The sequence below is a fragment of the Hyperoodon ampullatus genome (assembly GCF_949752795.1).
Source record: "Hyperoodon ampullatus genome assembly, chromosome: 2".
In the NCBI taxonomy this organism is placed as follows: Eukaryota; Metazoa; Chordata; class Mammalia; order Artiodactyla; family Ziphiidae; genus Hyperoodon; species Hyperoodon ampullatus.
The window spans coordinates 95,697,619-95,721,470 of record NC_136915.1 but is presented as its reverse complement, the minus strand read 5'-3'; the positions used below and the strand labels follow the sequence as shown (position 1 = coordinate 95,721,470).

The following is a 23,852-nucleotide window of genomic DNA, read 5'->3' as shown; positions in this document are numbered from 1 at the left end:
TTTGATCTGTTTCAAAGAAAACTAGATATTTTATTCACAAATCAACCGTTTCTGCTATTTTAAAGCAGAATATCACATTGTAAAGGAGAAGGCAAGGTTTAAAAAATTATCCTTATAATTGAGAAGAAATAATGCATGCTTCACTTGAACTTTATGACCCAGAGGAGTTTTCAGAACAAGTGAGAGAAGTGTTTTGGAATTGAGGACACTTCCAGCATCAAAAAGTACTAAGGGAAGGTTATGATATTCTACTTTGCATCTCTAAGATAACTTTGGGCCCAAGAAGAGGGCTCAAGCCTCAAAAATACAACAGAGTGACAAGTTTGCTGACAAACACCTCATCAAGTGGATTTGAAAAAAATTAAAACACCAACAGATGGAATGTGTCTGAATTCTCTCCCTGCTGGTGTGTGTGTCACCGAATATCAGCAGAGTGTACTGGGGAGGCCCCATAGGATCCTGCCGAGAAGGAAAGCAGCAGTGACCCGAATGCACTTCCCTATACAAAAGACTCAAGGTTGATGAATGCCGTGTCTCTGCAGCTGGCTTTTGTTGGCTCTTCATATTTCCCTCGGTGCCCTTTCCTCTCCTAAAAAAACCCCCCAGAAAATCAGACCATAATTTTGGATCAAAGAAACTTTCCATTTATATTTCCATAAAAACTTTGGTAAATATCATCTGTAGGTTTAAAGAATCAATCCTCCTGTTCCCGGTAATTAAGTGGGAAAGTGAATTAGTGGATGTTTCCAAACATAAGCACTAAAAACAATAAATACGCCTCTATGGTGAAGTTTTCCTTTTGCAGGGAAAGAAGTAACAAAATTAAATTAAAGTGGTGTTTTGGGAACCAAAGTGGTGTTACAGCTCAGTAAACTAACATAATTAGACAACCTAAGAAATTTTTTGTTTCTAGTCTCCAAATCTAAAGCATGGGCTTTGTAAAGGCTCAGGATCATTGTCAGCATTCAATGCAATATTTGAGCTTCTCAAACTCACAGCCAGCACATTCTGCCTTTAAGGTATTGCTTGTCTGATTATCCTGCCAGTCTCTCCATCTCCGAATGGTTTTGTGTGACTTTCAAGTACAGCAGCCCTGTTTGGAAACTGACAAGTGTTCATTTTGAAATGGAGTCATCAAATGCATGCAGCCTTCAGGAGGCTCCTCTTTTCATGAGAACAAACAAAGGGAAATGTTTTTTAGTACAAAATCCCTTTTTAACAAATAAAAAGCTTGTATTGCACTGCAGGGCTGCCCACCTCCACAAAGCCCTGGTTCTTTTTGGTGGCTCTCAGAAACAAGCTTTTCACTGTATAATTCATCCAGGGACAGAGCGTCTGCTGGGCTAATGAGCTCTCCTGCAGCCTCTTCTCCCGCAGGTGAAGCCCCAAAAGCACAGTCTTAAATCAGACAGTGTAACAGCCAAAAGAGAAAGGGATAGGGTGAAGGAAAGAAAAAAAAAATGTAGGGTTGAGAAAGCCAAGTTAGCAGTAGGCCAATAATCAAACCTTGCATCTGGCTATGGTGAAGTTGTATGCTTAAAGATTTTCATCCACACAGTTAATTTCTAAGCTTGTTCCTTCATGGCCAAAGTTCTATTTTGAGTATGACACCGTTTGAGCACACCTCCAGTGGATATTAATGTAATAGATCATCATGGCAGCTGGCTCCTAAGTATGATAGCAACCTTGACCAGGGACTGATTAGAAGGGGTAGGATTAAGTAGCATTCCCTTTTTGCCAGAAAGTGGAACATGACATTGGAAACCTGAGGGCTCTGATTCCTGTCCTGTTACTAATTTTCCCATGTTTTACACTGTCACCAGTGAGTCTGGCAGACATTATTAGGAAGCTATGTGACAGCATCTAATAAAGTATGTTGGGAGAGAAATCATGCCTCCCCTTTGCACTGATGATCTTTTGGAGAAATACAGTACTGTGGATTACAGGAGGGCGGTTGCAAACACTGATGATACCCACGGCAATTCATCATCAGCCTGCAGCTTGCCAGTGATCTACAGCTATAAAGGAATAGCTTCCAGGAGGGACAGGGATGGAAAGTCTGTCTTATTCATGTTAGCAAAGATGTTCTAGAGAGGATCGTCTGATTATTTATTGGTTGTTCTAAATCCCTGAACACAATTTTAGGACACTGCAGGTCCCCATACAGTGTGAAGACTCTGTAGGATATTCTGCCTTTAGAAGTATCCATTGGGGTTGCATGAAAACAGCACAGACTGTGGTTTAGGATGAATTTGTAGAATTCAAAAGGCCAGGAGAGTATTAGTAATGTTGGGGTTAACACAGGCAGCTCATTTTAGAAATTTGGTATTTGAGTTTTTCAACATTATCCAAAGTAGCTTCACCACATTCTTTTTAACAAACTCTTCAGCATGGACCAGATGGTTCCTCTATTAACAACCATTTGCATTTAACATATTGCAATGATTTATGTACCACATGCCATTGAGCAAAGCAAAAACATTCAGCAGCGACTAATTAGTTGAGTGTAAAGACACGTACCTCAATGTACAGAGCCCGCCTCTATGTTTTACATTTTTATAGTTTACTGTTTTATTTGTATAAAGCATTTAAGTCTGAACTTTGACATTCATCTTACAATTATGGTAATTGTATGGTATGGTAATTATGGTTCTATTAATGCTTCGGTCGTACATTTAAAAAAAAATTTTATCATTTGTATGTCAGAGTTTCCCTGGGTAATGATAGGTCAGCCACATTTTATTTTTAAATGTTAGAATGTTTGTAAGTTACTCCCAAATCCAGTAAAATACTTATTTTTAAGAAGTCCACTTTGCCTAATAGAACATACTCAATATATAATAGAGGTGAAATAAGACTACTAATCAAAAAAGATGATTTACAGAGTGACTCATTTTAATTTGGTTTAGAATGTCATTTATATAATATCTAATTCCTTTTGTATCATATCTTCTTCACTTAAATGTCCACTCTTCTGAGCTCACATAACTTTTTCCTTCACCTGCTAAACCTCTACTCCAATTCCCTCATGACCCATGGATTTGCCTCTGAACTGGATATGCTTCTTAAGTTGGTGACCCTTGAACCTTCCCAGCACACAGGGGTTTTGCTGCCTTTCAAAAGCAGTTTCCCTGAAGCCAAAGGAAAAACAAAACTAAAAATTGCATTAGTTATTGCATCCTATGGAAAAGAAGTGCCATACTCTTTTTCTGTCTTAGGTGATCCTGAGACATTTTCTTTTCCTTTTTGCTGATCAGCAGGGTCAGTGCACATTATAATGCTGTCACTGTGTGTCAAGGTGACAATGTTAGGACTGTAGGATGAACCAATGAATCTTTTATAACTATAGTCTTCTTTCTCAAGAGTCATCCATGCAAAATGTCAAAGTAGGCCATCCATCATTGGTGAGGATAAATACACATCTGTGACCCAGAGGAAATGGTGTATAATACGCTGCATTTACCCAGGACTCAAGGGGCCAACCCTAGAAAACCTGAACTTGCTCTGCTCTTTTTGCAATTCCTGGTTTTAATTTTCATGGGGATTTCTACCAACAGAGAACTCTAGAAATATGGTAACAATAATTTAACCTGCTGAAGTCTTTAAAGGGAAAGGAAACAATTAAGACAGATAACGTATGTGCATTAATGAAGGTACACTAAAGTATGAATTATATATTAGTATAAATACAAAATCAGCAATATAGGAAATATAGTCCAAAAATATAGGGAGCTAGAAAGAGTTAGTAAAAGAAGAAAAATCTTAATGGCTAATGTTGATAGGGCCAATATGTTGTAGTGAGACTAATAAAAAATAATTGAAAAAAAAACAAAGCTGCTTTTGAAGTCATAATATTTAATTTTCACTACCATTCCTGGGCCTATGATAATAACCACCATTTATTTAACATGTACTTCCACTTTACATACATTAATAATCTTAAAATAGCTCATTAATGTGGATAGCATTGTTTTACTTTATATGAGGGGGACTGAGACTCTGAGATACTTAAGTTATGCAATTTTTCTGAAATCTATCAAGTAGCAGGTGAAGGAGCTGCGATTTGAACCCAGGTGTGCCTTGCTTCCAGCCACCCTCTGCTGCCTCTCCATGTAAACCAGAGTTAACAAGCATATGTCTCAACTTAATATTTTCTTATTTTAGTTTGTGTCAAAAACTCATATGTGGTAGTAATTTCCTCTGGCATCTTATTTTGGTAGGAAAATAATACTGGGATCTTTACACATGCTTTTGTTAGTAGCAAAATCTAATAGAACAATCAATATCAAGGAAAGGAGCAAATAATCAAATTTCAAAGAAGCCTATTGGTTTAAACTCATCAATGCTAAGCAAGTACAAAATGTGTAACCCTGAGAGATATCCTCTTGCTTCTGCAGGACTCTTGTTTTCCATAAATAACATTTATATTTAATGAAAACAGGATTAACTTTGTATTAAAAATTGAGCCTGTCATTCAGTCTGATTAAACAACATGCAGTCTTACAAATCCACATTTTACTTTATATTTCTGTGTGTCTGGAACCAAGTCTACTGTGAATGAATTATCTAGATATATTAGGGAAAGGAGAAGGAAAACATGTCTAAGTGTGTACTGATACTAAGTTAGGGCACTAGATATTTTCAATCATTACATAATATTCAACCATCCTTAACTGATTAATAATAATTCCATATGGTTTGACCTAACATCTGGAGGTACTTGTTTAGAAATAACCTTGATGACGAAGAGAGTATTGGAAGTCCTCCAGAAAGCTTCCCCCTTCCCAAAGGTCTTCCTCCTCCTCCTTCCTGCTGTTGCCATAGCAACCTTATGCGCATCCCTATCACTGCACAGACCACACTGCTATATAATTTTCCTTGTGAAGTGGCTATCAACTCATCCAGATGGTAGCAACTTAAAGATAGGGACCTTGGCTTCTTTGTATCTCCAGCAACTGGCACACTGCTAGGAACTAGTAAGCACTAAACATTTAAGTGCTTACATTTATTTGTATTGTATTTTTCATTTTTCAAAATTCTTGAAAAGGAGGTAAAGTAGGTATTATTATTTCCCATACTACAGTTCTTGGATTAGGATCCACCTGATTTGATTCCCAGTTAAATGATGTTTTACTCCTTTTTATTCTTATCAATTATCATGTTCTCAAAAAGCTTGTGACTTCATTTCTGTTTATCTAAACATAACTGATTATTCTTTTCTTTCTTAAGCCACAAACATAAATTATTCTTAAAAGTGCAAAACGTCTTCATTGCATTAACAAGTTTAATCAAATGGTTACTGCTATCTCTAAAATGGACTTCTTTCATTTTTTAATTATAGTGTATTTCTGACATTGCCTGGCCTATTTTTCATATAGATTTCTGTTATACATTACAGAATTTTGGTACATTTTACATTCTTTGTGCTGCGGAGGTTAAGAAGGTGGTTGCCATGGTCTCCTTTGATATTAACACTACATACTTTTCATTTTCAGCATGCTTTATCTCTTCCTCTAAATGGGTCACTCTAGAACACAGAAAAGACTGCATTTTAGATTGTGATCTGCTGACTTCCCAAATTCACAATGGCTAGAGAAGAGGCAGAGCTGTCAGAACCAAAGAGCATCTGAGTGGTTCTAGTGATCTGGAGATCAGCCTTTGAATGAAGAAGGGCACGTACTCCACCCTTAGGTTTTCTCTGATCTGTAGTCAGCCATGAGGTTGGGCAATAAAAAATTTCTTCTGAAGTGAATGTGGATGAGATTTCTCAGCTGATCTGATCATCTTGGGTAGGAGTGCAGAAAAATACAACACGATGTTAAAGACTTACTCTTGAGTCCTCAAGATCTCCTGAGAAACACCATTTATTTATTTAAAAAAAAAAAACTTTTCCAAAGGAAATAAAACATTCTCAAGATATTTTTATAATATAGTGTTCATCCAAAATCTTATTCTCTATGCTTATATTATTGGTATATTTTCCATGTTTGGAAAGCTCATTGAAGAGTCAAACCATTGTCCTATGATACCTATATTAATGGTCTCAATACAGTCAGGGTTATATATGGGGTAAGAATACTTTCTAGGTATTCTCGTGCCACTAGGAAATACCAGGGCTGCAATTAGTAATAATATAGATAATAATGATTGCCATCTGCTTATTTCTAAGGAAACATTTGTACTTGGATGAAAATTTAAAAAGTGTAAAATAGCAATTTACTAATTTATTTGTAGATTATCAATAGGCCAATTTACTCATACATTCACTAACAAATACTTATATCTAAGTCTCTCCTCTCTGGTAAAAATCAGTCTCATAATTCCAATTAACCATAGGCCATTAACACTTTTAAGTTAAGTTAAAATATGAGCTGTCATCTCAAATAGGTATCCCTCTCCATTTCTAAAATATTACTAATGGCACCATCACCCTTCTGGCTCCCTAGGATGAAAAATTTTGTCATTGTGGATACCTCCTCTCCACTACTGCTGCCATGGGCCGCCACAAGTTAGGTTATTGCTTTGTACTCTGACTTTAGAGGGTCCAATACACCACAAATATGAAAGCACTTTTTTTCCCTAAGATTTTTAAAAGTTTGGTAACAGATTAAGTATATAGGAGTTACAGGAGGGGGACTGGAGGGCTAAGCTGGACCTCACCAGGAGATGCTGGGCTGAGGGAGCGCAAGTCAGTGTGTTGGGGGTGGGAGAGTGGAGGTGGGAAGAAAAATGTAAGTCTCTGTATTTTTGTTTTCTACTTTTAAAAAATATCAGGTACCCTAAATCACCCTAAGTGGATGTCTAGGCAGACAGGCTCCCCAGATAACTGCACTTCCTCCTTCCTCTGTTCTTGGGTGGTATACTTTTGGTTTGATTATATATTTCTTAAGATTTCCATATTTAATTTTTCTACTGGCTTTTAAGATATACCTCATTGAATTACGATTATTTATGATTCCTCTAGGGATTATACTATATAGCCTTAATTTTTCACCATCTACTTAGAGCTAACATTGTACTACTTCATGCTAAATATAAGAACTTGCAAGTATATAGGTCCCTGTATCTCTTCCTCTCATGCTTTATGCAGTAGTTATTATATGCATTATTTCTATATATGTATCATAATAAACTGTCAACAATTTTTGTTTTAAACAGTGATATGCATTTTAAAGAAAGAAAGAGGAAAGCTAATCTTTTAGATTTATCCATATATTTTCCATTTCCTTTGTTCTTCATTGTTCCCTAAAGTTCTAAGTTTTCACCTGATATCGTTTCCTTTTAGCCTGATAAGTTTCTTTTAGCATTTCTTCTAGTGCAGGTCTGATGGTGATGAATTCCTAGTTTTCTTTTATCTGAACATGATTTTAATAAGCCTTCATTGTAAGAGATATTTTCACTGGATATAGATTCTAAATGGACAGTATTATTTTTTTGTTCATCACTCTAAATATGTTTCACTATCTTCTGTTTCTGATGAGGATTTCAATGGTTGTTTGGATTGCTGTTTACTTACATGTAATGTATTTTTTCTTCTCTTGCTGCTTTCAAGATCTTCTTTTTATCACTGGATTTCAGTGGTTTGTGTATGATATGCTTAGGGAGCTGTTTTCTTAATATTTATCTTGCTTGGGGTTCACTGCAACTTTATATCTTTGGGTAAATTTCAGGAATTACTTCCTCAGATATTTTTGCTGCTCCATTCCCTCTCTTCTCTCTTTCTGGGACTCGTATTACACACATATTAAACCTTTAGCTCTTGTCCTAAAAGCCCATGAGGCTTGGATCATTTTTTTTTCTGCCTTCTTCCTCCTTGTTCTTCATATTTGATAATTTCTACAGATCTATCATCAAGCTCACTGACTTTTTCTTCTGGCAGCCCCAACGTACTCTTAAGTAAACCAGTGAAATTTTATTTTAAAAGTTATACTGTTTAAGTACTAGAATTTCCATTTGATTTTTTAATAGTTTCTATTTCCCTGCAGATATTTCATATCATCACTTATTAAAATCACAGTTCTTATATCCTGCAGCATTGTCATAACAGCTGCTTTAAAAATCTTTGTGTACTAAGTCCAACATCTTAGTCATGTTGAGTTTGGTCTCAGTTGTCTTTTCTCTACAACGTAGGTCATCTTTTTTGTTTGTTTTCTTTATATATTGAGTAATTTGCTATTTTATCTGGATACCATGAATAATAATTTGTAGGGACCAATAATCCAATAATTTGGATTCTGTTATGTTCTTCTGAAGAGTATTGATTTTGTTCATTTGTTTTAGCATGCAGTGAAAGTGGCTAAATTCAAACTGCATATGCTGTCTCCTCTGCAATAGCAGCTGAAAGTTCAGTTCTTTTAGCTTTCCCTAGGTTGCTTGGAGACTTCCCCACACATTAATGATTCTGGGATGAGCCAGAAATTTAGGTAGAGTTTATGCATAGTATTTAGGGTTCCCCCCTCTCTGACTCTCTCCTTTTCATATTTCTCTCTTGACATTTTAATTGTTGTGGTTGCCCCATCCTGTCCACTGGTTGTTCAAGTCAATAAGATAAGAAGATTTTCCGTCTGAGTTTTAACTGCACCTCTTTTTCCCCATCATGCATTGCATAGACTGAGGCCTGCCCTTGGGAAAAAGCAGAATAAAGGGAAACTCACCTAATACCTCTCCTTTCTTCCAAGTATTGACTCCCCTCCAATATCAGTCTGCCTCTTGTCACTCTCTAGGGCCTTCAAATAATTGCTTTTACATTTAGTCTGGAGTTTGTAGTCATTATTTTCAGGAGAGTTAGCATGATATGAAATGCTTGGCCATTATCAAAAGGAGAGCCCTTGGTGTAGTTTTGGGAGGTGCTTAGAACTACCTGGAAATCCTGAATTGGGGAAGTGAGGCATCATCAGAGAGGAGAACCTCCCTCCCTTGGCCTCTTAGGTGCTTGCCTGGGTAAGTTTCTATCCGCAATTCAGGAAGATCTAGCTTTCTCAATACCAGTTGTTGAAAAGACTGTCCTTCGCCTTTGAATGGGATTGACACCCTTGTCAAAAATCATTTGATTATATATGTGAGGTTTATTTTTGTACTCTTTGTTCTATTCTATTGCTCTATATGTCTATCTTTATGCCAGTACTACACTGCTTTGATTATTGTAGCTTTGTAGTAAGTTCTGAAATCAAAAAGTGTAAGACTTCCAACTTTATTCTTTTTCAAGACTGCTTTGGTTATTTGGGGTCTCTTGGGATTCCACATGAATTTTAGGATGGATTTTTCTGTTTCTATAAAAACTGTCATTGAGATTTTGACAGAGATTGCATGGACTGTACAGATTGCTTCAAGTAGCATTGACTTAAAGTAGTATTGACATCTTAACAGCTTTCAAGCCATGAACATGAGGTTGCTTTTCATTTATACATGTCTTCAATTTCTTTCAACAATGTTTTGTAGTTTTTAGTGTACAAGTCCTTTGCCTTCTTGGTTAAGTTTGTTCCTAAGTATTTTATTCTTTTTGATAGTATTGTAAATGAGATTGTTTTCTTAATTTCCTTTTAGAATTGTTCATTGTTAGTGTATAAAAACACAACTTCTTTCTGTGTATTGATGTTGTATCCTGCAAATTTGCTGAATTTTAACATTATTTTTAAAACTAATTTTATTCTGATGACATGTTCGATGAATGAAATGTGAAAAATATAGAAAGATACAAATAAATATTACCCACAATTCCACCACTGTGAGCTTGCCATACATTATGTTCTTTCATTCCTTCTCCTTTGTTCTCATAATCAGCCTTTTACTATTAATAATTTTAATCTTATTTTGCTACTTAAGAGTGTATAATGAACTTGAATTATTTTAATAAAGACGTATATTCACAAAAGGTCACGGCCTGTTTCCATGCCTTCTCAGCTCAAATTCTCTGCAACCCCAACCCTGACCTTAACAATATTTAAAGGCTTCATTTACAAATTGTATGATGGTTTTTATACGGTTTTAAACTCCTTGGTTATTGAACCCAGGCGACAAATATCAATTGAAGGCAACGTTGGGATATATGGTCATTTTACTAAATATTTATTAGGCAGAGTCCAATTTTTTTTCACAGAATTGTCCTCAACCAGGAGAGGAACCAAGAGCCTTTCTGGTCTTAAAAACACCAATCAGACAAATAATAGAAGAAAATATGTAGGGTGATATTATCCTGAATACATACATTACTCTGATATCTGAGGTAGATAAATTTTATTCTCTAACTTTGGACAATTGGTTGAAGACTGAAGCTTTGCAATTTTAGTATTTTGGATAAAGTGGCATTACCAAAAATACCGTGCTTAGCTCCAATTCCCTTGCAGTTTTATGTAAGGAATACACAAAGGAATACACAAAGATGGCCACAGGATGCTTAATGGGAAGAGTACAGATTCTTAGAATGGTTGGTTTGTTTGATGCTCAAAAGGGTATTCCACACCCATTCACTCATTCCCTCACTAAGTATTTACTGAATGCCTACTATGTGCCATGCCCAGTTATAGGCACTGAGGGCAAATCAGTGAGTAAAACACAAGTTCTATCTGGATCTAAATTTTGGTTATTCAACAATATCATCCTTGGTTAATTCATTTAACCATTTTGTTTCACATCTGAAAAAGAGGGAGTTACATTATTTTCATGTTCTTTTTTCAGTTTTAAAAGAAATGATTTTGCAGTGCTATGACTCTCTGTTTGGCATACACACTGTCTATTTAATTCCAGTACAGGAGTTCATGAGGCTGTCTCCTCCCAACCTGCCAAACTGCTGACCTCTTAGACTCCCCCATCCCATCATCTCTTGGTCCACCTTACCCCCATCTGTTCCCTGACCTAAGTAGCACTGGAGAATCTATAAGTACACATGTATGTCACCAATATGTTGTAACAGCTTTGCTTCCCTGATATTCTAGCAGGACCAAATGAGTAAAAGCAGCCAGGGCAGCCGCACAATTCCTAGACAAGATGATATCCCTTAGCTGTATACTATTTTAGTTTTACTGGGCTTTCATTTGTTATTCATTAACACTCCTCAGGAGGAGAAGGAAGGAGACCCACATTTAACTAATATCAGCCTGTGGTTTCAAGAATATCTTCCAGAGCAAAGGAAAGAAAGTAAAAATAATACATTAAGTATTAGTTAATCTTATTTTCCTTTATACACATGATTTTAGTTTATTGCTGTAATTAGAGTTTGAGGAGCTACATCTGAGAGGAAGAGAAATCCTCCAGCATCTCTATTTATCTCTAAAATGCGCCAGATTGTACCACTTGGCATTTCATTTTTTTACATCTTTGCTGACTATTCTATCACAATTTCTCTAGCTTAAAAACAAAACAAAAATATCCCTATCTATTCCAATAGAATAGTGAATTTCCTATAATTCTTAAAGATACACAGTACTCTCCAATGTTCAAAAAATAAGAGCAACAGTAAAACAACAAAGGTACTCCCCATCAAAGCTAGCCTTTCAGTAAGATAGTCTCATTTTTTCTCTTAATGTAGCAATGATATCGAAGGATGATAGCTAAAATTAGACCTTGCTGTGAAATATCAAATACCTTTGCTGTTCTTAGCACTGCAAATAGTTCAAACATACACACACTATGTTTTCATTTATTTCCTTATATCATATGAAGAGTCCAACGATACTGGAGACTGAAGAGACCTTGTTACCCTACCTGAGTTCCATTAACACTAATTCTTTGGGGTAATAATAGAGGGTTTTTTTTGACAAATAAGTCTGGGAGGCTCTGGTTAAATAAAATGGAAACATTCCTTTACTGTAGGACATCTCAGGGCCTTTAATATGCTAATATATACTGTGATTCTCCTAGAAGGAAATATTGCAAACAACATTTCCAAAGTCTTTGACCATTACAGCCTTTATTTGAAGAGTAATTCTGAGAAACACAAATCAAGTATAACACTCTCATTTTGAAGATGAGGAGATTCTGCTTACACTGGTTGGGATTTGCTCTGAGCTCACAGAGTTATCAGCACAGCTAGAGCTAGAACCTCTTGACTCCTAGCCAATGTTTCCTTCTAAAATAAGAAAAAAAATGATTTTGAGATCCTAATGTTTTGCCCTGTGTCCTCTCAATACATTCCTAGCACATTATTATTGTCTTAGGCACCAGTCACAAATCAAGAAAGAGCTGACACAGTAGTTATCCCAATTACATAATCTGGATTGGGAGCTTTGGACCAATGATATTTGTGAGACATTTACATCACACATTTTAAGCCTAGGCTATTCATTCTTCCAATTTTTTTCAAGTGGAGGTTCAGAAATGAACTCATTTGCCAAAACATAAGTAATTTCAAATTTTTCTGTGAAAAATGTCATTGGTATTTTGATAGGAATTGCATTGAATCTGTAGATTGCCTTGGGTAGTATGGTCACTTTAACAATACTGATTCTTCCAATCCAAGAACACAGTATATTTTTCCATCTGTTTGTGTTGTCTTCAATTTCTTCCATCAGCATCTTATAGTTTTTGGAGTACAGGTCTTTTGCCTCCTTAGGTAGGTTTATTCCTAGGTATTTTATAATTTTGATGCAATGGTAAATGGGACTGTTTCTTTAATTTCTGTTTCTGATATTTCATTTTTAGTGTATAGAAATGCAGCAGATTTCTGTATATTAATTTTGTATCCTTCAACTTTACCAAATTCATTGATGAGTTCTAGTGGTTTTCTGGTGGCATTTTTAGGATTTTCTATGTATAGTATCATGTCATCTGCAAACAGTGACAATTTTACTTCTTCCTTTCCAATTTGGATTCCTTTCATTTCTTTTTTGGATTCCTTTCATTTCTTTTTCTTCTCTTAATTCTGTGGCTAGGACTTCCAAAACTATGTTGAATAAAAGTGGTGAAAGTGGGCATCCTTGCCTCGTTCCAGATCATAGAGGAAATGTTTTCAGCTTTTCACCGTTGAGTATGATGTTAGCTGTGGGTTTATCATATATGGCCTTTATTACATTGAGGTAGGTTCCCTCTATGCCCACTTTCTGAAGAGTATTTATCACAAATGAATGTTGAATTTTAGCAACAGCTTTTTCTGCATCTATTGAGAAGATCATATGTTTTTTATTCTTTAATTTGTTAATATAGTATATCACACTGATTGATTTATGGATATTGAAAAATCCTTGCATCCCTGCCTGGAATAAATCCCACTTGATCATGGTGTATGATCCTTAATGTATTGTTGGGTTTGGCTTGCTAGTATTTTGCTGAGGATTTTTGCATCTATGCTCATCTGTGATATTGGTCTATAAGTTTCTTTTTTTGTAGTATCTTTGTCTGATTTTGGTATCAGGGTGATGGTGGCCTCAAAGAATGAGTTCAGAAGTGTTCCTTCTTGTGCAATTTTTTGAAATAGTTTCAGAAGGTTAGGTGTTAACTCTTCTCTAAAGAGTTGGTAGAATTCACCTATGAAGCTATCTGGTCCTGGACTTTTGTTTGTTGGGAATTTTTAAATTACTGATTCAATTACATCACTGGCAATGGATTTGTTCATATTTTCTATTTTTTCCTGGCTCAGTCTTGGGAGATTTTACCTTTCCAAGAATTTGTCCACTTCTTTTAGGTTGTCCATTTTTTGGCCTATAGTTGTTCATACTAGTCTCTTATGATCCTTTGTATTTCTATGGTGTCAGTTGTAACTTCTCCTTTTTCATTTATGATTTTATTGATTTGGGCCCTCTCCCTTTTTCTTTTCTCAATGAGTCTGTCTAAAGGTTTAACAATTTTGTTTATCTTTTCAAAGAACAAGCTTTTAGTTACATTGATCTTTTCTATTTTTTTTTTAGTCTCTATTTCACTTATTTCTTCTTTGATCTTTATGATTTCTTTCCTTCTACTAACTTTAGGTTTTGTTTGTTCTTCTTTCTCTAGTTCCTTTAGGTGTAAGGTTAGGTTCTTTATTTGATATCTTGTTTCCTGAAGTAAGCTTGTATTGCTATAAACTCCCCTCTTAGAACTGCTTTTGCTGCATCCCATAGGTTTTAGATCACCATGTTTTTGTTTTCATTTGTCTCTAGGCATTCTCTAACACTATATACAAAAATAAACTCAAATGGATTAAAGACCTAAATGTAAGACTGGATACTATAAAACTCCTAGAGGAAAACATAGGCAGAACACTCTTTGACTTAAATCACAGCAATATCTTTTTGGATCCTTCTCCTAAAGTAAAGAAAATAGGAGAAACAACAATAACAACAAATGGGACCTAATTAAACTTAAAGCCTTTTGCACAGCAAAGAAAACTGTGGACAAAATGAAAAGACAAACTACTGAACAGGAGAAAACATCTGCAAATAATATGAACAATAGGAATTAATATCTGACATATATAAACTGCTTATACAACTCAACATCAAAAAAACAAACAGAACTGAATAGACATTTTTCCAAAGAGGAAAGGTAGATGGCCAACAGGCACATGAAAATGTGTTCAGCATTGCTAATCATCAGGGGAATGTAAATCAAGACCACAATGAGATATCACCTCATACCTGTCAGAATGGCTATCATTAAAAAAGAACACAAATAACAAATGTTGGCAAGGATGTGGGGAAAGAGAACTCTTGTATACTGCTGGTGGGAGTGTAACTTGGTGCAGTCACTGTGGAAAACAGTATCGAGGTTTCTCAAAAAACTAAAAATAGAACCACCTTATGACCCAGCAATCTCACTCCTAAGTAAATATCTAAAAAAACCCAAAACCACTAATTTGAAAAGATACATGTACTCCAATGTTCATAGCAGCATTATTTACAATTGCCAAGATATGAAAGCAACCTAAGTGTCCATCCACAGATGAATGGATAAAGAAGGTGTGGTATATACACACAATTGAATACTACTAGGTCATAAAAAAGAATGAAATTTTGCCATTTGTAGCAACATGGATGGATTTGGAGAGCATTACACTACGTGAAGTCAGACAGAGAAAGACAAATACTGTATGATATCATTTATATGTGGAATCTAAAATATACAACAATCTAGTGAATAAAACAAAAAAAGAAGCAGACTCACAGATATAGAGAACAAACTAGTGGTTACCAGTAGGGGGTTAGGGCAATATAGGGGTGGGGGAGTAGGAGGTATAAACTATTGGGTGTAAGATAGGCTCAAGGATGTATTGTACAACATGGGGAATATACCAATATTTTTTAATAACTGTAAATGGAAAGTAACATTTAAAATTGTAAAAAAAAAATTTTTTAATAAAAATAAAAAAGCAGAAAAAATATTCCATCTCCTCTTTGCCACTGATTGTTGATCTTGTTTAGATACAGTTTTCTTACCTATAAAAAGGTGGCAGAAATAGCAAACATGAATTTATATGCAGTGCAGTTAATTCTGGTTACACTAACATTTTTTATTCTAAATGTGGCTTAATGAATTGGAGTATATACTTATATTGTTATGAAATCAATATATCTATCCACACAATCAAATTACTATCATAAAAGCTAGGACCTTAACACTTTTGTTCTTGCATTTGGAGAATGAATGGAAAGAGTGTCTCTATTGAACCACTGATCACATAGATCCACAAAAACTCTTACATTCAATATCGACCAATGGCCATGAACTCCTAATGTGTCAGGAAATACCTTTGAACTTAGTGACAATAAAACAAGAAGACCTTCCAAAGATGACAACCACTGAATTAGAATAAAAAACATGGGTCCTGAAGGTGGATGGAAAAGCTGAGTGTATCCCTATTTCCCATTGTTTGGGCATACAGATGTAGCCAGAACATAACTTCCTCTAAAAATGATAAATTAAGTGAGGGAGAAAATTATCTCACTTTTTTATTATGTGGTATTTTGCCTAAATATCCTTATGTTTCTTAAAAGAAGACATCTTTCCTTTAATGACCCATTAGTTTAAAAAAATCTCTGGCACTGGGGAGTTAAGGATAAAAAGACAAGCTCTTAAACTGGGTTGTTTCTCTGCACACTAATGAAGTTCATGATTTAACTGAAGAAATTATTAGATACCTTCTCTCCTTATAACAGTATAAACCTCAGAGGAAAATGATCTGCTTATGCATATATCTCTTTATAATTCAAGAAATCCTCAAGGATTTAAAAAATATGCCCCAAATCAGAATGGCACTCTGTTGTCTTCTTAACATGGGTTCATACCATAAATATTTATTTTAAGCATTTTCACTGGAGTTAAGTAGCAATACTCTATGTTGTTTTTTATTTTTAATTATGGTTACTAAGCTTTTCATCTGAATGTTTTTATTTATTGAAGTTCATTTTCCTTCAAAAAGAAGAAGGAATTAAAATGAAAATTTTTGGTTGACAGAATGGTTAAATTTAACTTGGAAAGAAAAAAAAAGACTTGGAAGGATAGAATCCTTGACTGCAAATTTATGAAATTTTATTATATGAAAGAGGTAGCACACATTCACTATAGTTCCAGAAGGGAGAATGTGGACTAATATATGGAAGTTAAAAGGAAAATTTGATTGCTCTCAATTGAAGGATAAACTTTCTTAAAATAAACTAAGGTAGTTGGCCATTTCCAAGTTTATCCATTAATGTTTGTGGCTTGTTTTAGTGTTTGATGATGCCCGTTAAGTGGAAGTAGTTGCAGGTATTAAAGGTCTATGGAAAAATATGGGAAAAAATTCAGTTCATCTATTTATTTTCCCCCTCAGAAAATAAGCGACTATCTTAATTTTGTTAAAACCTAACACAATATGACAAATTAGCCCAATCACACATTATGAAGTTGCTAAAAATGAAGTAAGAAGTTAGAGTTCAGATAAACACACTGCAATCTGGTATAATGAAATGCAGGTTTCCTCCGCTATCTGAAAGTAGGGAGTTCCTATGAAACCTTTCGTAAGCTGAAATGGCGTAAAACGAAGAAGCAATTACCCTAGGACACACCTTGGTAACAGGTGCACAGAATAAGTTGAGATAAGGGCACAGAAGCTCACAGACACAGTTGCAAACTATGGAGCCTTGATGCTGAGATGCTGAGTGTAGTTCCCAGGGAAGGAGCCTGGTGGTGCCGCTCTCACCAGGCTTCTCAGGGTGCCCGCTGCCTCTAACAGGGCTTGCTGCAGAACAGTCGCTGAACACTATTTTTGCTTTTCTCCTTTTTAAATAAAGATGAAAATCCTCTTTAGACTCCTTTTGGTTAGCGAAAACAGGTACTAACGTAGGTTTTTTGTAAAAGCAAAATGGGGATACCTGTACTGGGCCAAAAGTCATGGAGAAATGCCTTCCAGAATATTCCAAGAAGGGTAGAGCCACAAGACTTATTGGTTCATTATTGCCATTTAAAGTGGGTCTTTTGGTAATATACTGAGTCTGCTATATGTACTGAGCTCACTTCAGGTTAGTGTGGCTTCAAAAGCATAATAAAGAGAAAACATGAAGTTTGTAATTAGCAACCTGATTTTGTCACTTTATTATGTGTAGGATGTTTAAAAAAAAAGTCATGGAACTTCTCTGGTCTTCAGTTTCTCATCTGAAAAATGGGGTTAAACAGCACCTGCCTCACAAGTTACTTGTAAGGACTAAAGGAAAGAAGGTGTATGACAAGAATCTTGTAAGCTGAGTGCTGTACAAATGTAAAGGATTACCACTTAAACATTAATAGGGGCTATTAGAATCACCTCATTCCCCTCTTTTCTGATTTCCTTCTGTTTCTCAGAGTTTTTCTTAATTTCCTTCAAAAATTACCTCTTAAATGACAGTACTCCACAGAGTTCTGTAAATGTTCTATAAATGACCATAGTCATTTATAATTATAAGGGAAAACACCCTATCATATCAACGTCATTCATTCCCTAAACTTCAACCATCACATGTAAGGTGATAATTTTCAAACCTACATTTCTAATGCAAACCTTTCTCTGGAACACCAGAGCAGTATTTTCAAATCCTTTACTGGACTCCCACTTGGATCCCTACTAAAGTCTTTGCTTCTTTGAAATCTGATTGGTTGCCAAGTCCTATTGACTTTGTAAGCAAATATTAAACCCTTATGCTCTGATTGCTTTTGCAGAATTTGGAGAGCTTTTACAGACTCTCCACTTGAGCATCAGGACTTGGAGTTACGGTTGCTCCACAGTTAAGCAATTGTACTGCTCTCCTTGTCTCTCTCTGTATTTCCTTGCTAATACAGCCACACTGGACCATCCCCTAACACCACTGCCTTAGAATGTTTCTCACCTACATTTAATTGCTATATGAGAACCCATATAATCTTAGATTTCCTATGACATGGGGAACTCAGAGGCCAAGATGCAGGAATCCTTAAAGGCTTCTTGGAGATACTAAACATCCATAGGGAGAAAATGGAAGAGCATCTCCCAGGATTTGTCCACTCCACCAATTCCTCACTATTTGGAGTTCCTCAACATGCTGTGCTGTTTTTAAGCATAACTTGTAACCTAGAATATCCATTCTGCACTGGCTGCTTGGCATTCTAAGGCACATATTCAAGATACCATGCAAATGTCATCCTCATCAAAGCTTCTGCGAGGCTTCCCAGATTAAGTTAGTATCTCCTGCTCTGTTTCCAGGGTGCTTTACACACTCACACAGTAAAAGCATTTAACCCAAGCTGTCATCATTTTTTGTTTACATGTCTTGGCCCCTTCTGGCTATCAGTTCCTTGAAGGCACTGACTATGCCTCCTGCATCTCCATATAGCCACTGTCTAGCCCACCACCTGTCCCAGGGCAGAGGTAAAATCTTTTTGGGTAACAGAAAGAAGAAAGGTGTTACAAAAGCAGAGTCTGTTAAGCAGTAGTAAAGCCCAACCTCAGTATTTAGGACTAATTGGGAAGAACGGAAAAATGAAAGGCCAAATGTGCCAAAAGCACCCTGCAGGACGCCTCTCACAGGAGAGACAAAGGGTAAATATTTTGGTGGATTTATCCAAATTGCAGCTAGGAAAAAGACTAAGAGAAATTACAGGATAAATGTAAGTCTTTTATGATTGGCAGAGCACTTCCATATTACACGTGTTTTCCAAATTATTTGAGAAAATTTGAAGAATGCCCAACTGCTTTTTTACTTTTTTTAATTTTTTTTTGCGGTACGCGGGCCTCTCACTGCTGCGGCCTCTCCCGCTGCGGAGCACAGGCTCCGGACGCACAGGCTCAGCGGCCATGGCTCACGGGCCCAGCCGCTCCACGGCATGTGGGATCCTCCCGGATCGGGGCACGAACCCGTGTCCCCTGCATCGGCAGGCGGACTCTCAACTACTGCGCCACCAGGGAAGCCCTGCTTTTTTTTACTTTTAAACTTCCACCGGTGTTCCTGTTTACCTAATATCACGAGTTTGAGCACTAACCATTTGAAAGCCTTGCTTCAAGAAAGTGAATTTCAACCTCCCTTTGTCCCAATTAGAGCAAATACCAAGGCGGTGGCATTTAAACAAATATATCTGATTCCTTCTGAGGGTGAGAGTATAGGGGACCTTTCTCACTTCTGATACCCAAAGGAAATATTTCTGTCCCTGGACCTTCCCAGGTCCTGGGATTAGGCAGGGAGGCTGTGCTTCTGAGCTGGGGCAGCAGTGAAGCAAAGAAAGCACCCAAAAGTGTGTGGAAGTGGAGCTTCTGTGCTAGTGCTCCCTGGCTCTTTTCTTAAAGATAAATGGAGGCATCGAGGGCGAAGTCAATTCTGTAAATAGTAACTGACAGCCAACTGCCTATAGGGAGCTTGGGTAGGCCCTGCAGGGATCAAGAAATGAGTAAACACTACTGAGAAAAAATTATTGATAATTATGTTTAGGAATATTGTGTAACAAGGTAAGTAATGGAGATATGCATTAGAGTTTTCTATCACTGAGAAAAGTTTTTACAATTCTGTCCTAAATCTTTTGAGGTTGAAAAAATGTTCTGTTATCTTATGTCTGAAACCAGTACCTTGATACACTGCTGACTGTATATCTTACAAATAAATGGGCATATTATCCAATGTTCATTGGTCTTTCAGACTTAACAATTATTACAATAAATTGCATTACTTCCTTGAAGCCCTTCACCTCAAAGAAACGATAATGTTGAATTTATATTCTATAAAATCTATGTATCTGACAAATATAATGTTTACTTTTCAATTAATTTGAATCTGGAAAGTTTAAATGGGAACAAAACACTTAAAAGTCAAAACTTCCAATTGTGTGACTAAGAAAACATTTTGGACATTATCTATATTTAACAGCCCTGTGCATTTAACTCCCTGTCTGTATAAAAAAGATATTCAGAACAAACATCTACTCTTCATTTCTCCTCTCACCCCTTGTCTGGGTAGATTTTATTTATGCATTAGATGACCTTTTTGGCCATTAGAACCATCTTGCTTCAGCAGTTAATTAACACAAGTACCATAATTTAATACAGTTAATGCTACTTGATGCCCTTTAATGTAACTTCCATTAGTAATATTATTGTAGTATTACCCTGTAAATTAAAATGAGATCAAGGCTAAGAGAGCCACTCTTTAATTAAGGTACTGGCACACTGCACTCGTCTATTATTCACTAGAGAAAATCACCCTGATTTACTGAAGCAGGACATCCATAAGTCAGAATTAGTCCATGAAGATTATTAGGTTTATTGAACAATGTAAGTAACATGGAGTTGCTGAGATTGCCAACGGCCATATGTCCTCTTTTTCCTCGATTATCTTAATAAATACACAATAAGAGTGAGTAAATGGAAGCAAAATATGTATGTAGCCAAAGAGGCATAAAATTTTTATGATGTGATTATAGCTGTCAACGATAAAATTGGTATCAGATGTGTCACATGCTAAAAAAACATAAATGCTACATTAGTTTAATAGCAATCAAAACATCATTTCTACACCAAATAATACAAGTCAGTATAAAACATAAAGGCCATAAACACATGTGCACAGGAAGTAGAAAACTGGAATTCACAGTCAATTGTTTTTTTTCCGTAGCTTAATATTTCAAGGTGAAAAAACTTGTAGTACTATGTGTCCACTATTCTATGGAAATTTACCCACTTTCCCCAAATAACTCATGCCAATTCTCACATCATGGTGGGGGTGGGGGTGGAGTGACAGGTAGAAAAATATCATTATAATGATCAGACACAGACATGTAAAAGTAAGTTAAACATTGCAATCACATCAAGGATGGCAGAGGGCATGGGTTGAGGGAAGCAAAGACAGTTATATTTTGGAAAGCTTATATTTATGATATTCTTGAAAGGAAATTTTAGTACTTTCTTTTAGAGATCATCAATTAATGTTCAATCCTCCTATAGATTATTTACTATGTAGGAAAAAGGCGACTCAGGATTTTAACCCAACTGAAATTTTCAAGCGTATATCAGCTTCTTTGCTGAAAGGGCTGTGAACCAGGCAATAGCTCAACAGTTCCCTTAGTGGCTCTATCTTCCTTATATAACTTAGAAGCTGGAGATATGCCCGAGCCATCAGGCCTTGCTTCTTTAGTCCCTCCCTTAAGACTAAAAATACCCCAGCCATCTGGTACCTAGCACAGTACATGCCAGCATCAGTTTTGCCCTGAGGAATTTGGACAGAGTTTGGAGGTGACAGAGTGGAACCTTATGGAAGGGGCTCACCTCTATTGGACCTTTCTCTTTTGCCCAGCTACTTCCTCACCAGCTTTCAGTTGACTGGTGAACAGGAAAAGACAGTGGAGAGGAGTCCCAGAGAAGGGAGGAGGGCTCCTCCAAACTCCTCAGAACCATTGAAATACAGTTGAAGGATACTACTAGGATGAAGGATAAAAGCAAAATGATAAATCTGGGGGGATTCTACATTTCTAACATGGCACCTTTAAGTGACAGTATGTCCGACTCCAATAGAGAATGCACCAAAATGCTTTTAGCTTTAAAGTGTATTTTACACTCTCTTAAATAATCAGAGGAAAAAAATGAATATCTAATAACAGAAATAAGCTCAAACAATGTTTATTTTCCAGCCAAAAAACATCACAAGACTGCCTTTTTTATAAGTGAAAAATGAGAGTTTTAGGGGAAGTTGGGCTATAAGGGTTTTGGCTTAGTTTAAGGATTTCTCAAACTGTAAGTAAGCTGACCTAGATGATTCTACCTAACAATATAGATCACACTAGGATTCAAATTCACATCTCAACTTATTAAGTTTGACATTTATTCTTGTAGATAAACAGAATGCTTGTTACTTTGTTGTGGTATGCCCTTGTTAATAATATCAACATCAACTGTTTTTATATATTGTATGTTCCCAAGAATAAGATACTGGAAACTGATCTTTTGCTAAAATATTCATGAGTACAATAGCTGCATTTTATAATAAATCACAAACTCATATTTAACATCATAGCTCCACACTGCTCTCATGTCATGCCCTGGTCGTATATGAACTCTAGAACACACAAGCTCAATATTGAACCAGTGCATATTTCTATCAGAAATATGATTTTGCTCTAAAGATATTTTCATCAAAATTCACCAAATCTTGGTTAAAAGTTTTAAAAGAGGCTCCATAGGTAAAGATTCTTGACTCTTCCATGAGAAACATGAAGCCAGAACAAAGCTGAGAGTAGGTGGCCATCAGTTCATAAGTCAGATTCCATAAGGTAAAATTCTGAAACCTTTTCCACCTTACTGAGGTCATGCCCACCACCCCATTCTGCGTGCCCACTCTGGCTCTTACTTAACTGCAGTGGCCACTTCTTCCTTCTAGTGCACAAGTGTACCAGCACTATTATTAAAGGTGGTTTGAGACAACTCTCTGAAAGCCCAGGGAGTCTCAACACTTCTCCAGTCTCTGAGGACTAGGCTGCCCTAAGGGATTACTGGAAGCCAGTAATCAATGAATCTGGATTTATTTGTTTAGCTTTTATGATTAACTAAACCTACATGATGTATGTACTGTTTATATTCTTATCCTCATATATTTTGATTTAAAGCTCTCTTGGCATTTTTAGAATGATTATTGCTTTGCTTCACATTTCCTTTTTTTTTTTTTTTCCCCAGTGTGCTCTATACTCCACTCTTACCATTAGTTTTCCCAACTCATCATCTCATGCTTCAACTCCCATCAGATGGCTATTCTGGTAGCATACCACACTTAAAAATCTGGTTGAGAATCTCTGTGTTGGTGGTCCTGGTTCTCATTATTCAAGTTTTTCATTTAAATGTCTTCAGAATCCTTGGAAACTTGTTCAATTGTGTCTCTGGTATATTATCAAAACAAAGATATGCCTGACTGGGAGCATTAATGCGTTTGAACTCTGGTGCATATGTAATTGACTGACAAAATAAAGGTAGCCTGAGTCAGGTTCATATTTAAATGATAGTATATCCTTTTAAGATAATAACATCCAAGATCCTGAAAAGTAGATCTTGCCCCTCGTTAATAAATGCAGTGTATTTCCTAAATGCTTTTGGTTCTGATTTAATAAAATGTAAAATGTTTCATTTCTGGAACTTTTTTGGTACGATATAACAAAACATAAACAGAGAGTTGAACCATGCTGAAACTCTCTCTTGCATTCAAAAACAATAGTAAGATGTATTTTTTGTTTTTCAGTCCCTTTTACAGAGCAGCTGGCTTTGTTCCCCTGGCTTCATTATCTTAAAGACTTAAACCACCCCCTGACCTAGGGAGTTCCTTTTTCTCAAATAAGATGCTTTTTTTTGGCCTTTGGTTTAAATTCTAAGAAATCCTGCCAGGTTCAGTTCCAGTGACAGCAAGTCTGGGATCACAAATTATTGCTGAGTTAGAAGGGTCTCAAACGCCTCAGAACCTACCTCTAGGCTGGCGTTCCTGAGAAAATGTTAC

General features: G+C 36.2%; 1 protein-coding gene across 2 annotated transcripts in view; it reads right to left on the bottom strand.

Annotated features, from left to right (window-relative positions):
• The window catches only part of NTNG1 (netrin G1), a gene marked incomplete at both ends in the record, with an annotated part of 332,626 nt that overhangs the window by 140,013 nt on the left and 168,761 nt on the right, over positions 1-23,852 (bottom strand). The gene's annotated exons all lie outside the window — the stretch shown is intronic.